Source organism: Balaenoptera physalus, assembly GCF_965194825.1.
Source record: "Balaenoptera physalus genome assembly, chromosome: 13".
In the NCBI taxonomy this organism is placed as follows: domain Eukaryota; kingdom Metazoa; phylum Chordata; class Mammalia; order Artiodactyla; family Balaenopteridae; genus Balaenoptera; species Balaenoptera physalus.
In genome coordinates this window covers 47,914,367-47,927,278 of record NC_138892.1, presented here as the reverse complement: position 1 = coordinate 47,927,278, position 12,912 = coordinate 47,914,367, and the positions used below count along the sequence as shown (strand labels likewise).

The following is a 12,912-nucleotide window of genomic DNA, read 5'->3' as shown; positions in this document are numbered from 1 at the left end:
AAGGTCTACTATTCTGACTTTTCCATCTTGAGACCTTCACACTAGGACTTCTACCAAGACATTTAGGTGCTATTCTAGGTGAACGAGCAGGGGATGAGGAGCACTGAGCACACAGGGATCTAGGCGCTATCCTTGCATCAACCAGAGCAACAACCTTTTTATCTAGTTTACCTTTTGGGCTACCACGTAAGATTATATTTGAAGAGAGTCTTATACTACCATAACAAATTAATGTTTGAAAATTATTAGCCCAGAAATGGGGCACTGGAGAACACTTCCAAAGCAAATATACAAGCCCGTAAACCATCCAGCTTTTATTGCTGCTTTCTGGAGTGTAGCTTTAGATTGACTGGGGATACCAGTGAGGAGAAAACATTGTCAGCTTCAGACAGTACCCCTAGCAGATAGGCAGTAATAATCACAGGATGTGGGGCTCTGGTGAAATAATATACTGCCTCTCAGAATTATCACCTAACAGGTTTGGAACTCCGGCTTCGGCAATACAAGACAGCAATTGCCTCAGGTCCTGGAATGCACATTTTAAAAATGAAGGAAGTATACACAAAAAGAGATCAAGCATCCACTGTATCTAGGTGAAAAAACTCAAAAATGTAACGGAAGCTATGGGAAAAAAGAATGATCTTTGAAATACTAAATCCAAGGGCACTGGTTAATATTTATATTCAAGGTATAAATAAAAAAATTTTAATATAGTCAAAGGTATAAAAGGCCAATGTATACATGGAAATAAAACCAGGAATGAATTGAAAGAGCATATTTCAAATTTCAGCTAGAGGATTGGAAATTTCCTGAGATAGTCCCAATTTCATGTAGCTTACTCTTTTTAGCAAGGGTGATTTATGAAAAGTGCAATAATATAATTTGATTTTTGTGGAAACTTTTATATAAATAAATTCATAGATTTAGGGGGAAATTGTTTTAACAGGCTAAGAGTTGGGATTTGGGGAAAATGTGGTTCTTTGATTTGCTTCTTTTAGGGGCCATAGCAGCCAGAACCTAGATAAACAGGAAGACATTTTAATAGCCTCCTTATGCTGTAAATGTCGATCCCTTTTACCACTAAGGCTTTCATGAGATGGGTAGGCTGACAGTAGCAGTTTGAGCTGGAAAGTAAAGTGAAATAGCAGGCAAAACTGCCAAGAAAAAGAGGTCTATACAAGAGAAGGATTTATATGAAGGTGGTCAAAATGTACAAACTTCCAGTTAGATAAGTAAGGTCTGGGGCTGTAATATACAGAATAGTGACTACAGTTAATAATACTGTATTGTATATTTGAAAGTTGCTAAGAGAGTAGACCTTAAAAGTTCTCATCACAAGAAAAAATTATAACTATGTAAGGTGAAGGATGTAAACCAAACTCATTGTGGTAATCATTTTGCAGTATATACATATATCAAACGATTGTTATACACCTGAAACTTATACAATGTTACATAGCAATATCTCAATAAAACTGAAATTTTTTTCAAAAAATAAAATGCACACTCATCATGAATTAAATATATGTTGTTGCTATACAATTTTTGAAAGGATTTTCAAAATATTTTTAATTTTGAATTTTTTCAGAATAAAATATTCAGTTTGTTCTTGTGGGGGGGAAAAAGGGAGAAAGATATATGAAATATCAGACAAAGAATAAACTCTATAGCCAGTTCTGTTGTTGTGGAAATGCAGAAAGTCTAAAGTCCTGCCTCTAAAAAGCTCCTCTTTCAGATAAGTGTTGTGATAACTTCAGATTCTTCATATTAACTGCACCAGAACTCTGAAATATCAGATACATCACAGATTAGGTCAGTTCAAAGATCATGTTATTGTGACAACTGATTATTACTTTTTTAAAATAAATTTGTTTATTTAATTATTTATTTTTTGGCTGTGCACGGGCTCTCTCTACTTGCAGTGAGCGGGGGCTACCCTTTGTTGAGGTGCGCGGGCTTCTCACTGTGGTGGCTTCTCTTGTTGAGGAGCACAGGATCTAGGCGCACAGGCTTCAGTAGTTGCGGCACGTGGGCTCAGTAGTCGTGGCTCGCGGGCTCTAGAGTGCAGGCTCAGTAGTTGTGGCACACGGGCTTAGTTGCTCCGCAGCATGTGGGATCTTCCGGGACCAGGGCTCGAACCCGCGTCCCCTGCATTGGCAGGCGGATTCTTAACCACTGCGCCACCATGTAAGTCCTGATTATTACTTTTTAAGGAAGCATATAAAATTGTGCTTTTGTGATACGCATATTTTTTAAAACCTTAATCCTGAAAATGCCATTTGGGTTCCTAATGCCTAAGGAACATAATTTTTCAATATTAAAAACTATAGTGATATAAACTCTATTAAATGGTTAAAGAAGAAATAACATGATTATCTCAATAAATAATTTAACCAAATCTTACATTCTAAATCAAAGTCTTAATAATAGGATTTTGTATACCTAATCTTCCTTAACATATTTAAAAAAATCTCTATCTCATACCAACAAATGACATTATGCTTAATGGTGCAACTCTATAAGCTTTCCTAATTGTGCAAATGTGATTTACTATAATTACTATTATTTTATTGTATTCTATAACTAAGAACAGACATGAGAAATATGGGAAAGATAAAAATATATCAAGAACCTACTATGTTTCAAGTACTCCATTAAGATGTTTTTATGTATTATTCATTTAATCTTCACAACTTTATGAGGTAGATACTATTGCAACACCAAATTACTGATAAAGAAGGAAACTGAGGCTAAGGAAATTTAACTCAGAGATGTAGTAACATATCCAATGATGGCAAATTGAAATTATAATGGAGTAATCACAGTTAAGGCATACAAAAATGGAGTTGGGTAGCCATTGAGGATCTGGTCTCAGACATGACCCTGCACCACTGAGAACTTGAATATCTTTGAACTGTACCAGACCCAAGGACACCATCAGGCATATTCAGAAGAACACCTGCCAGCTGCAACTTTATGGTCTCAAGGTCTCCCCTTGTAACTATGCAACCATTTCAAACCTCAACCAATCCTTGCTTAATAAGCACTGTCACTTCTTGCCAGCTCCAATTATAATTCTTGACAAACAACTTATGTAACTAACTGTGGCCCTGCAGCTTTTTGCCTTTATATGCTTCCTCCATTTTGCAGGCCAGCAGAACACAATTCAAGTGCTTATTGAATCTGTGTTTCCAAGGTGCAGTTCTAATAAACTCCAAATAAATACCTTTCTCTTTCAATCATGTCTCCATTTCTGAAATTTTGATTAACACCAGCGAGTAGTAGAGCCAGGATTCAAACCCAGGCACTTTGACTCCAGCTCTTAATTATTGTACTATATTAATTTTAATTGAAAAATGTATATTGAGTGTCTACCATGCGTCAGGCCTATAGGCACTAGAGATATAGCAGTACATAAAAGAGACAAAAATCCCTGCCCTCATGCAGCTTACAATACAGAAATAAAACCAAAAAAGATTGATTTTGGAAAGAAAGGCAAAATTATGATTTTATGTGGATGATATAATTTTATACATAGAAAACCTGCAAATTTCAAATGCATAATTATGAGAAACAGGAACTCTCAGCCATTGAATAGTTTCTAATTAATACACAAATCAATTTTTTCTATATTCAAGCAATAATAAACTGGAAAATTAAGAATAGTAGTTTCTATTTATGATAGCAAAAATGATAAAATATTTGTGTGAAAATTTCCAAGAAGATGTAGAGGGCTTATATATAAAAAAATTTTTAAACCAATGAGGTTCATAAAAGAAGATGAATAAATGAAAATTCCTAAATTTCATGTTATTTTTTTCTAAATTTAGATTGAAGTGTAATTTAGTCCCAAACAAAATACTAATAGTAAACTTTTTGTTACCTGTCAAAATTATATAAAATCTCATCTGAAAATGCACAAATTAACAGAGGCATTCTCAAAAATAAGAGAGATGAGAGAGTATTGGCTTTACCAGATAGTAAATATGTCATAAAACTATATAATGAACCACTTTGGAACTGGTAAAGGAATAATAAAGAGAAGATCATTGAAACATAATAGAAAATTGAGAAATAAATAGGCCTACAAAAGAAAATTTAGTGTTTGATAAAGGCGACAATTCAAATGAATAGAAAAAAAGATAAACAAAAATCTTGTTGGGACAACTGGAAAACTGTTACATAACAAATTACCCTAAAACGAGTGGCTACAACAATACTATTTGATTATATCTTGTGATTTTTGGGTCAGGAATGTGGGTAGGATGTGGCTAGGTGATTATTTTGCTCCACATGGTGGTGACTATGTCACTTAGTGATATTCAGCTAGCAGCTGAACTAGTCTAGAGTGTCCAAGAGAGGATCACTCATATGCCCGGAACTTTGGCAGAAACAGCTAGAAGACTGAGCTCTTCTTGGCTCCCCTCTCTCTCCAGGTAGCCCCAGGGCCTCTCCAAACAACTTCTCCAGCAGGGTGATCTATCCTCTGACATGACAACTTAGGGCTCTAAGAAACTAAGGTGGAAATTACCACTGCTATCAAATGCTAAGCCCAGAACTGGCAAGCATCACCTCTGCTGTTTTCTACTGGCCATGGACATCACTAAGACAGATCAGATTCAAGGAGAGGGGAAATAGAATCCACCTCTCATTGGGTCCACAAATTTATTAATGTCTTTAATCTTCTACTCTAGTTAGCTGAAAACAACAACAACAAAAACCTGTATACTACCTTCACTCCTTACATCAAAATAAATCCAGAGAAATCAAGGATTTAAATGTAAAAAAGTAAACCAATTACTAAAAGAAAATGGATGAAATTTTAATAGTAATTTATTAGAAAAGGTCTTTCATAGCATTAAAGGAAAGCAAAAAGTTTGCTAAATTTGAGTTTTTATAAAATTCTTAAACTTCTAGACAGCAAAGAAAGAAAACCACCAGAAAATTGAAAAGACAAAACATGGATTTCTGCTTCTGTCCATGATGGAGTAAATGGTACTGCACTATCACTACCAAAATAAACAACTGTCTTCAGACATTGGACAATAGGCAGCCCAGAACTGGAATCCCTAGGAGAAGGAAAACAAATGAAATGAGCCCTACAATACTGCTGGCTTTTTACTTGGGCACACTTTCTGGACTGTGGTAAAGAGTGAGGGCGCCCAAATAGAGCACAGTCTTCTTAGTGAGTTGAAGAGACAAAGATTGGAACTTGGGGAGGCTAAGGCAGAATTTGTAGGACAGAGTACTGTAGATGAAAAATTACCTAGAGAACTAGATCTCCACAAATCTGCAGAGGGGTCCCTTGAGCTCTTGATTGAACTCTACGTTAAGCGTATATAGGGGGTAAGATTCCACAAGGATGGGCAAAAACCAAATATTGATAGAGCTGCCAGATTTAACAAATATAAACATAGGATGCCCAGTTAAATTTGAATTTTAATAAACAACAAATAATTGTTGAGTATCAGCATGTACCTGTTGTATTTTATCTGGCAACCCTAATTACTAGAGAATAAACTGAACAATTACCAGATCTTGCACTTGGTGGGGAGATGTTCAAGTTCCAATCAACCTAGGTGGAGAGGCAGAGTAGACACCTGGAGAATTCAGTCAAGACTCCTTTTTAGGGACTAAACAAGCCTTAGAGTGTAAGTCAACCCAGATCCATGCTGACAAAGCTTACAGAGACTGGATGAGATCACCAGGGTAGTAAATGTAGATAGAAAAGAGAAGAGCCCCAAAGACTGAACTCTGTTAATAACCAACGTTAAGAAGTCTGGGAAAAAAAGATGGAATCAGTGGAGGAAAATGAGAAGTTACCAGTGAAGTGTGAAGAAAACCAAGATTATGTAGTGTCTTGGAAGTTAAGTGAAGAATATGTATTAGAGAGAAGAATAAGAATATGGTAAATGCTCCTGAGACTGACCATGGAAGTTAATCATGTAAAAGTCATTGGTGTAGTTGATAAGAGCAGTTACAATGGAATCATGGGGGCAACAGCCTGACTGCAGTGGGTTATTCAAGACACAAGGGGAGGAGAGGAATTGGAGAGAGGAGGTATAAACAATTTTTGGAGGAATTTTGCTGTTAAAAGTAACAGAGAAATGGGACAGTAGCTGTAGGAGTGACTGGGACCAAGAGATTTATTTGTTTGTTTTCAATGAAAAGAAATAATATAATATTTAGAAGCTTATGGGAATAATCCAGAGAGGAAGAAAAATATAATGCTGCAGGAGAAGGAGAAGACATTTACTGGAAGAAATATACTGGAGTAATATCTTTGCATACATGTGAAAGGGCTGGAGGTTCTGGCCTTAGCTAGGTGCATGGGTAGCTCATCTCTGGGAAGAGGCAGGAAGGTATTGCATACGGTACAGATGCTGCTACAGGGTAAATGTGTAGCAAGGGTCTGAAAAAATACTCTTCTCAGTGCTTCAGTTTTCTTAAGGCAGCAGGCAGGAAGGTTATCATCTGAGGGCAAAGATGGAGGAGGGAGTCTGTTAAGAGTTTGAGGAAAAGATGGCAAATGGTTGTTTAAGAAAGTTGAATGACAAATGGACCAGGGAAATACAGTGATATTGCCAGGCAGCATTAGGTCCATTTGATGTTTGTAGTTATGAATTTAAAATGGGGCTAATCAAAAGGAAGTGTGGCTGCCTTCAGCCATATATTGTACATAGTAAGTGGAGAGTTAGATTTCATCAGGTTTGTGTTTTTCCAAGTTAATATGAGGGAGAGGCATTTCTGTACATGCACAGAAATGATGATAGTGGTTGTCACAGACTTTAAGATGGGAAAGGAGGGATGTGAAAGTGGGGTGAGGGACAGGAAAAAGGTACCAGGACTAACACACTAGAAGTCCTGATGAGGTCAAAGGATGGTTAAAGTTGAAATGTAAAGGGAGTGAACTGGAAAGATAAGAGATAGGGATGTGAAACTGAGACAATAAAGGAGCCGCAGTTATTGGTAATAACAAGATTTACAATATGATCATGGGAATGAGTGGCTGGGGTAGGTAGGGTGGAGGACAAAATCACCAGAGGAAAGGAAGTCAAAGGAACAGATGGCTCAGGCTATCGGAAAAATCATATTTGCTTATAATGAAGTGACTAAGAATTTAGACAGGAGAAGTGTCGGAGAGAATGACTCTAAGCATGAAATGAATGTTTTTGATTTGATCGATTTCTTTTGATCAATAGGATGACAATGCAAGTACTATAGGCCAAGACAATTGATGTGTTGGTAAAGACCCAACAAAACATTCTAACAAGGTGTTCTCAATTCTACCTGGTCCTCAGAGGGCTTCAGGTTTATGCTTCAGCGAGAGGTAAAGGTTAATTTTTCTGGACTACCCCCTGGCAGGCCTCCCAGAGTGAGAGTTGTCTTCCTGCAGGGTGGGACCATTTGGCAAATGTCCTGAGAGAATACTGAGGTGCAAGCACAGGACTGGAGGCCAAGGTTCCACACACAGACATCTGAGACTGCAAGACTTGTACCTGACCTCTTGTTCACTCCAAAGAGGACCTAGTGCTGCCCCAGCCATAAATGCTGAGATGGGAGAACAGGGGAAGCCCAACAAGGCTTGGACCCCAGGCCCTCACTGCATCAGAGTTGATGCTGGCGCTTCCTTAAGCATGCAGCTTATTAGCCCAAAGTTTAGACTGCAGTCCTGGTGATCACTCTGTACTATCCCAGAGAGCAACTGGCAAACAAGGAACTGCACATCTGCTCCTCTTCCTGCCTCTGTAAGTTTCTCTGAATAAATTCTATTCCAGGTCTAGTGTGTGTGGTGTCAGGTCATTCACCCTGTGTGTGGTCTATCGGCAAACATTATCAAACTCCCCTCTTTTCTTCTTCCTAGCTTTATATTTCGAGAACACAAAGGAAAAAAAAAAGATATATTTTTCCTTAACCATACATCCAGTATCACATATTATAATGACTTGTTTTGAAAGGGTTTGAGGAACCGGCCTGGGAAGTCCTGTAGAAGGAGGAAACTCAAAGCATTAAGGCATTTTTTCAGTACCAGCAATGGGTTGCTAAGGTAGAAATGGCAAGTATAAATTTCCCTACGCATCCACTGTACTCCAAAGTACTCCATAGATGTCAAGGCCCTCTTTTCTGCTGATGCACTCCTAGAGGGATTTTTGCACAGTACTCCAGAGAACCACTGCAGTTAGTTGGAGTTAGCACCAAACATCCTCATATGTGCCTTCTGTGATAAAGACGGCATTGATCATAATACTCAAAGGGTATCCAAGGTATCCAAGACTGGCTGGGAGCCAGTGCAACACATCTGAAAATTTTTATTTAAAACAACAATTACAGCAAAAAGTTTTTGAAGATCTATTCACTTCCTCAATAAATGCATAGACCAATAGGATCTAACAGCCTTTTTGCTTCTACCTCATTGCCACCAATTCACATATTAGCAGTCTTGGCTCAATTACTGGTTGTATTTAAAGCTGATTGTAAGTCAAACCACAGTTTTTTAATGCTTAATTCCACCACGAAACTGAGCTATTGTGAGATTACTGACAAAAAGGAGATACTATACTGTAGTACAGTATTGTGGATTTTAAAGTCAAACAGATATAAATTTGTATAAAGTTACCATCTCTTTCACCTTAAGTAAGTTTCCTAATATTCTCAAACCTCAGTTTCTCTTCTACAGAATGGAGATAATAATACTACAATCTTGAGGGTAATTTTGATCTATCATGAAAACTTAATATTATATGTAAAGTATCTAGTATAGATGCTAGAATAGAATCATTGCCCAATTTATGATAACGACTACTATAAATGTATAAGTAACACACTCAACTCACTCTGGGTCACATGCAATTTTCCTATGCAAGGGTAGACTTCTCCACTCACTACCATTAGCCAAAAAAGAAAAAAAAATTCAGACAGCTGTTTCCATGTGGATTTCTGATCATGTGAGTCACTGTTAAAAACCTTGGCTGCACTGACCAAAACTTTGATAGTTTTGCAAGCTGTTCCAGAAATGGGTCACAGTATTTTTTTCTCTCTTTTAGTGGGAAAATAGAAGGATGGGGTTTTAATGTGTGAATGCTCCAATTTGTTAGTTTTTTTGTTTCTTATAAACTTATTACCTTCTAGAAGGAAGCAACTAGGTGATTTTAACCACAACTATACCCCTGTGCACAAGGAGGTACAATTAAACTGTAAGCATTGTGTCCCCAGTCAGTTATTCTAATCCCAAAACAAAGGACAGGGGTTATCATCATGTTTTCCCCAAAGCCAAAAAACTCTGAAGCCACAGAGGAGACACCACCATTGCTGGAGAGGGTTTCCTGAGCCAGAAAAAAGAGATAGAAATATCCTAGGTTTCTCCCTTTTGCTCACCTTCCAATCTCCTACCAGTCTCTTTTGTTGACTCTGTTCAGCAGAGCCATCTGACAAGACAGCCTTAAACAACCTGCAGAGTCAGGTCCCTGTTATGCCAGCATTCCAGGGCCTGGGGCAGGGGCAGGAATTGATCTGAGAACCAACAAGAAAACAACTGCTAGACAGCCTTCTGTCAGTTCCTTGGAAAGGCCAAGCTCTTCCCAATGTCAAGATATTTACATATTCTTTAGCCTCTGCCTACAATTGTTTTCCCTCAGCTCTTTACCTGGCTGACTCTTTCTTCATGTCCCAGCTAAAATATCACTTCCTCAAAGTGGTCTCCCCTGATTATTAATATAGAGTAGTCTCCCCTATTATTCTTTCTTTAAACTCTCTTCTTACTAACCTTTATAATTATATATACATATATGTGTAATTATCTGTTTAATATCTACTTATCCAGGGGCAAGACATATCTGTTTTGCTTCCTACTGCATTGCCAGAATTTAGCACAGTGCCTAGCATATAGTCAGCACTCAGTAAAAGGTAGCCATAATTATTACTACCTATTATTTTTAATGATAGTTGAATAATCAGGCAGAGATGTCAACCCTTTCTGGAGTGTATGTTAATTCCTTTCTGATTCCACTTTCTATTTTTTCTTCCTAATATTTAGTTAACACAAGTTGTAAGTTCCAGTTCCATAAATACTTTTTAAACATTGTCTAGAATACCAAATTTCTACATCTCGGGGCTTCAAAGGCCATTAGAGAAAGTTGATACATTCCTTGAACTGTCAAAACAAAAACTGTGTTGGCAAACTTGGACTAAACAAATTCTTTTCATCAGATGATGTGTAACTGAAATGAGAAAAATGTGTACAGGGGAGCAATTTATCATCTGCAAAATCTGTTTATGTTTCACACATTCTGGTTTGGATCTTTTGATTTTTGTTCTTTAAAACTACTGAATGATGTATTTTCCTTGACATTTCCCAGGGGATCTTCATTATTTTTTTTCTACAATCAATTAATTTTTTTCCCCAATAAAATTCAGCTCCCATTTCTTTCTTCATGTGGAGTAGAGGAATGCACCATCTTTTGTAGATAAAATAAATCTGGACTCCACATAAGGAAGGGCTGTTTTGTCTTTAGAGACTTTGTCTCTAAGGTTCCCAGGCTTTCATAACCCCAGGCTTCCCGACCCCATCTGTCAAATCTTCCCGTGTTATCATACGCAGAAAAAAAAATTCTGCAAGCTCAGGAAGTGAGGCGTTAGGAAGGTCAACAGGCTGGCACTGGGGAGACTAAGGTGACCGTCTTGGGGCAATCAGCACATATGGAGCTAAAGAGTCCACTTCCAGGTTCATTTTTGTCATCACTCTAAGATTTCATATTCAAACATTTATTGAATGCGTACCATGTATTGTACACTATGCTAGAGTTAGAGATTTAATTATGAATAAGCTGTGGTTTCTGTTCTCAAGGCGCTCACTTTGTGGTATAGGGAGACAGGCAGGTAACAAACATTTATAATTCATTATGTCAAGTGCTCTAAGAAAAGTAAACACAAAGCACAGATCCTAGAAACCTAGGAACCTAGGAGAAGGTCCCTAACCTAATCTTGGGCAAGTGTGAGGTGGGGATGCTACAGCGAATGCTTCCTGGAGGAAGTGATGTTTGAGCTGAAAGATAAGCAGGAGTTGCCTGGACAAAGAGTAGAAGAATGTTCCAGGAAAGGAGAAATAGTATGTGTAGAAATAGTATGTGTAGAAATAGTATGTGTAGAAGTTCATAGCAATGTGTTTGGGGGAACTCTAAGTAACTTACGGCCAGGGCCAGGGCAGGGCAGGGAAGGGAGTGAGAGATGAGCTGAGGAGGTAAGCACAGGACAGGGTGTTGACAGCCTTTACAGCAGGTGAGAACCCATTCTTTTTTTTTTTAACATCTTTATTGGAGGATAATTTCTTTACAATGGTGTGTTAGTTTCTGCTGTATAACTAAGTGAATCAGCTATACATATACATATATCCCCATATCTCCTCCCTCTTGTATCTCCCTCCCACCCTCCATATCCCACCCCTCTAGGTGGACACAAAGCACGGAGCTGATCTCCCTGTGCTATGCGGCTGCTTCCCACTAGCTATCTATTTTACACTTGGAGAACCCATTCTTTATGAACAGGTCTTTCTGAACTAACTCTGGTTAAAAGGAATTGACGATAGACAGTGGAAAGAAGGCAGACTTTTGGAGTCCGGCAATTTGGGTTTGAAACTTGGTCCTGTCACTAGTTTGTGACCTTGGGCAAAATTACTTAGCCTCTCTAAGCCTCAGTGGTTTCATCAATAAAATGGAGATAATTCTATCTTCTCTAAAGGATAATTATTAGGATTAAAAATATAATATCTGTACTATCCAGTATATTGCATGGTATCATGTTAAGCCTCAACTATCATGGACTAAACTGCTATAATCAAGATTATCCATGCAAAGCCTTGAGTCACACAGTTAAGTGAACACAAAGTAGACTCTGGTTTATCTCTAGTTACCAAAGAGACATTATCCTTGCCTGGACCTCTTTGGATCCTTTTGCTTGGTCTCTTTCGCTCTTTTATTTTAATGGTAACATATATATCTCACAATTTGGTGTTAATTCACTGCCTAATAAATGAGTTGTTTGGAAGTGAATTATTATGTCCTCAGACTCACACTCATTTCATTTCCTTCATGCCACAGAATTTTTGAGCTAAAAGAGTCTGTAGAACTCATCTACAGACGCTGGGAATAGAAACGTGGGCTACCAGCAAACAAGCTAAATATCCACCAGTTGGGAAATGGATAAATAAACTTGTTATCTCTATGCTGTGAAATACTATGCAGGAGCTAACAGGAATGAGATAGCTCTCTATGTACTTATTTACCTAGATCTCCAAGATCTACTGTTAAATGAAACAATAAGCTGCACAAAGATACTTGCAGAATGATACCATCATTTTTTGTAGAAAAGTATACACACAAACATATATATATAAACACTATTATATGCTTTCTATGGTTACATGCATAGAAAAACTGTGGTAGGATATACACTAAAATGATAAGAAGGTTATATATGGTGACATGAGAAGGGAGGAGGGCTAGTAGTCTAAGGAGACTTATTGTAAAGACTGAAAATAAAACTCCTTGTACATTATCAGTACTCCCATGTGTTAGTTTTCTTTCCCTTATCCCAAGTCCAACGGCTTTTCTTTCTTTCTTTGTTTTCTTTAAAAATTTTTTTTAAAAAACAGATTAGGAAATCAAAGTAATTAAGTCACTTCCTCAAGGTCACACAGCTGGCTGATGTGAGAGCAAGGGCTGTAACGCAGGTTTCCTATATCACAATAAATCAGCCTTAACTCTACTTGGGAGTTGGATTACTATGTGTGACATGGTTGTTTCTGCTAGTGGTTCCAATATTCAGATTCTATGTGGCAGGTTTTGCAGATTTGTAATGCAGAGCAATATATTCTGGGCTTGGGCAGCTGTTGGACCAACCAAACCAAGGAAGGCCAGG

At 37.7% G+C, this 12,912-nt stretch overlaps 1 protein-coding gene across 11 annotated transcripts in view; it reads right to left on the bottom strand.

The window, feature by feature from the left end:
* Window positions 1-12,912, bottom strand: part of LOC309642016 (uncharacterized protein) — a 302,740-nt gene that overhangs the window by 129,810 nt on the left and 160,018 nt on the right. Inside the window, exon 5 of one of the 11 annotated variants that reach the window (XR_014252892.1) lies at window positions 1,800-2,175. The exons of the other annotated variants lie outside the window; for them this stretch is intronic. The gene's annotated coding sequence lies outside the window, so the exon portion shown is untranslated. Of the gene's footprint in view, window positions 1-1,799; window positions 2,176-12,912 lie in introns of those variants that run through there. 11 annotated transcript variants of the gene reach the window in all.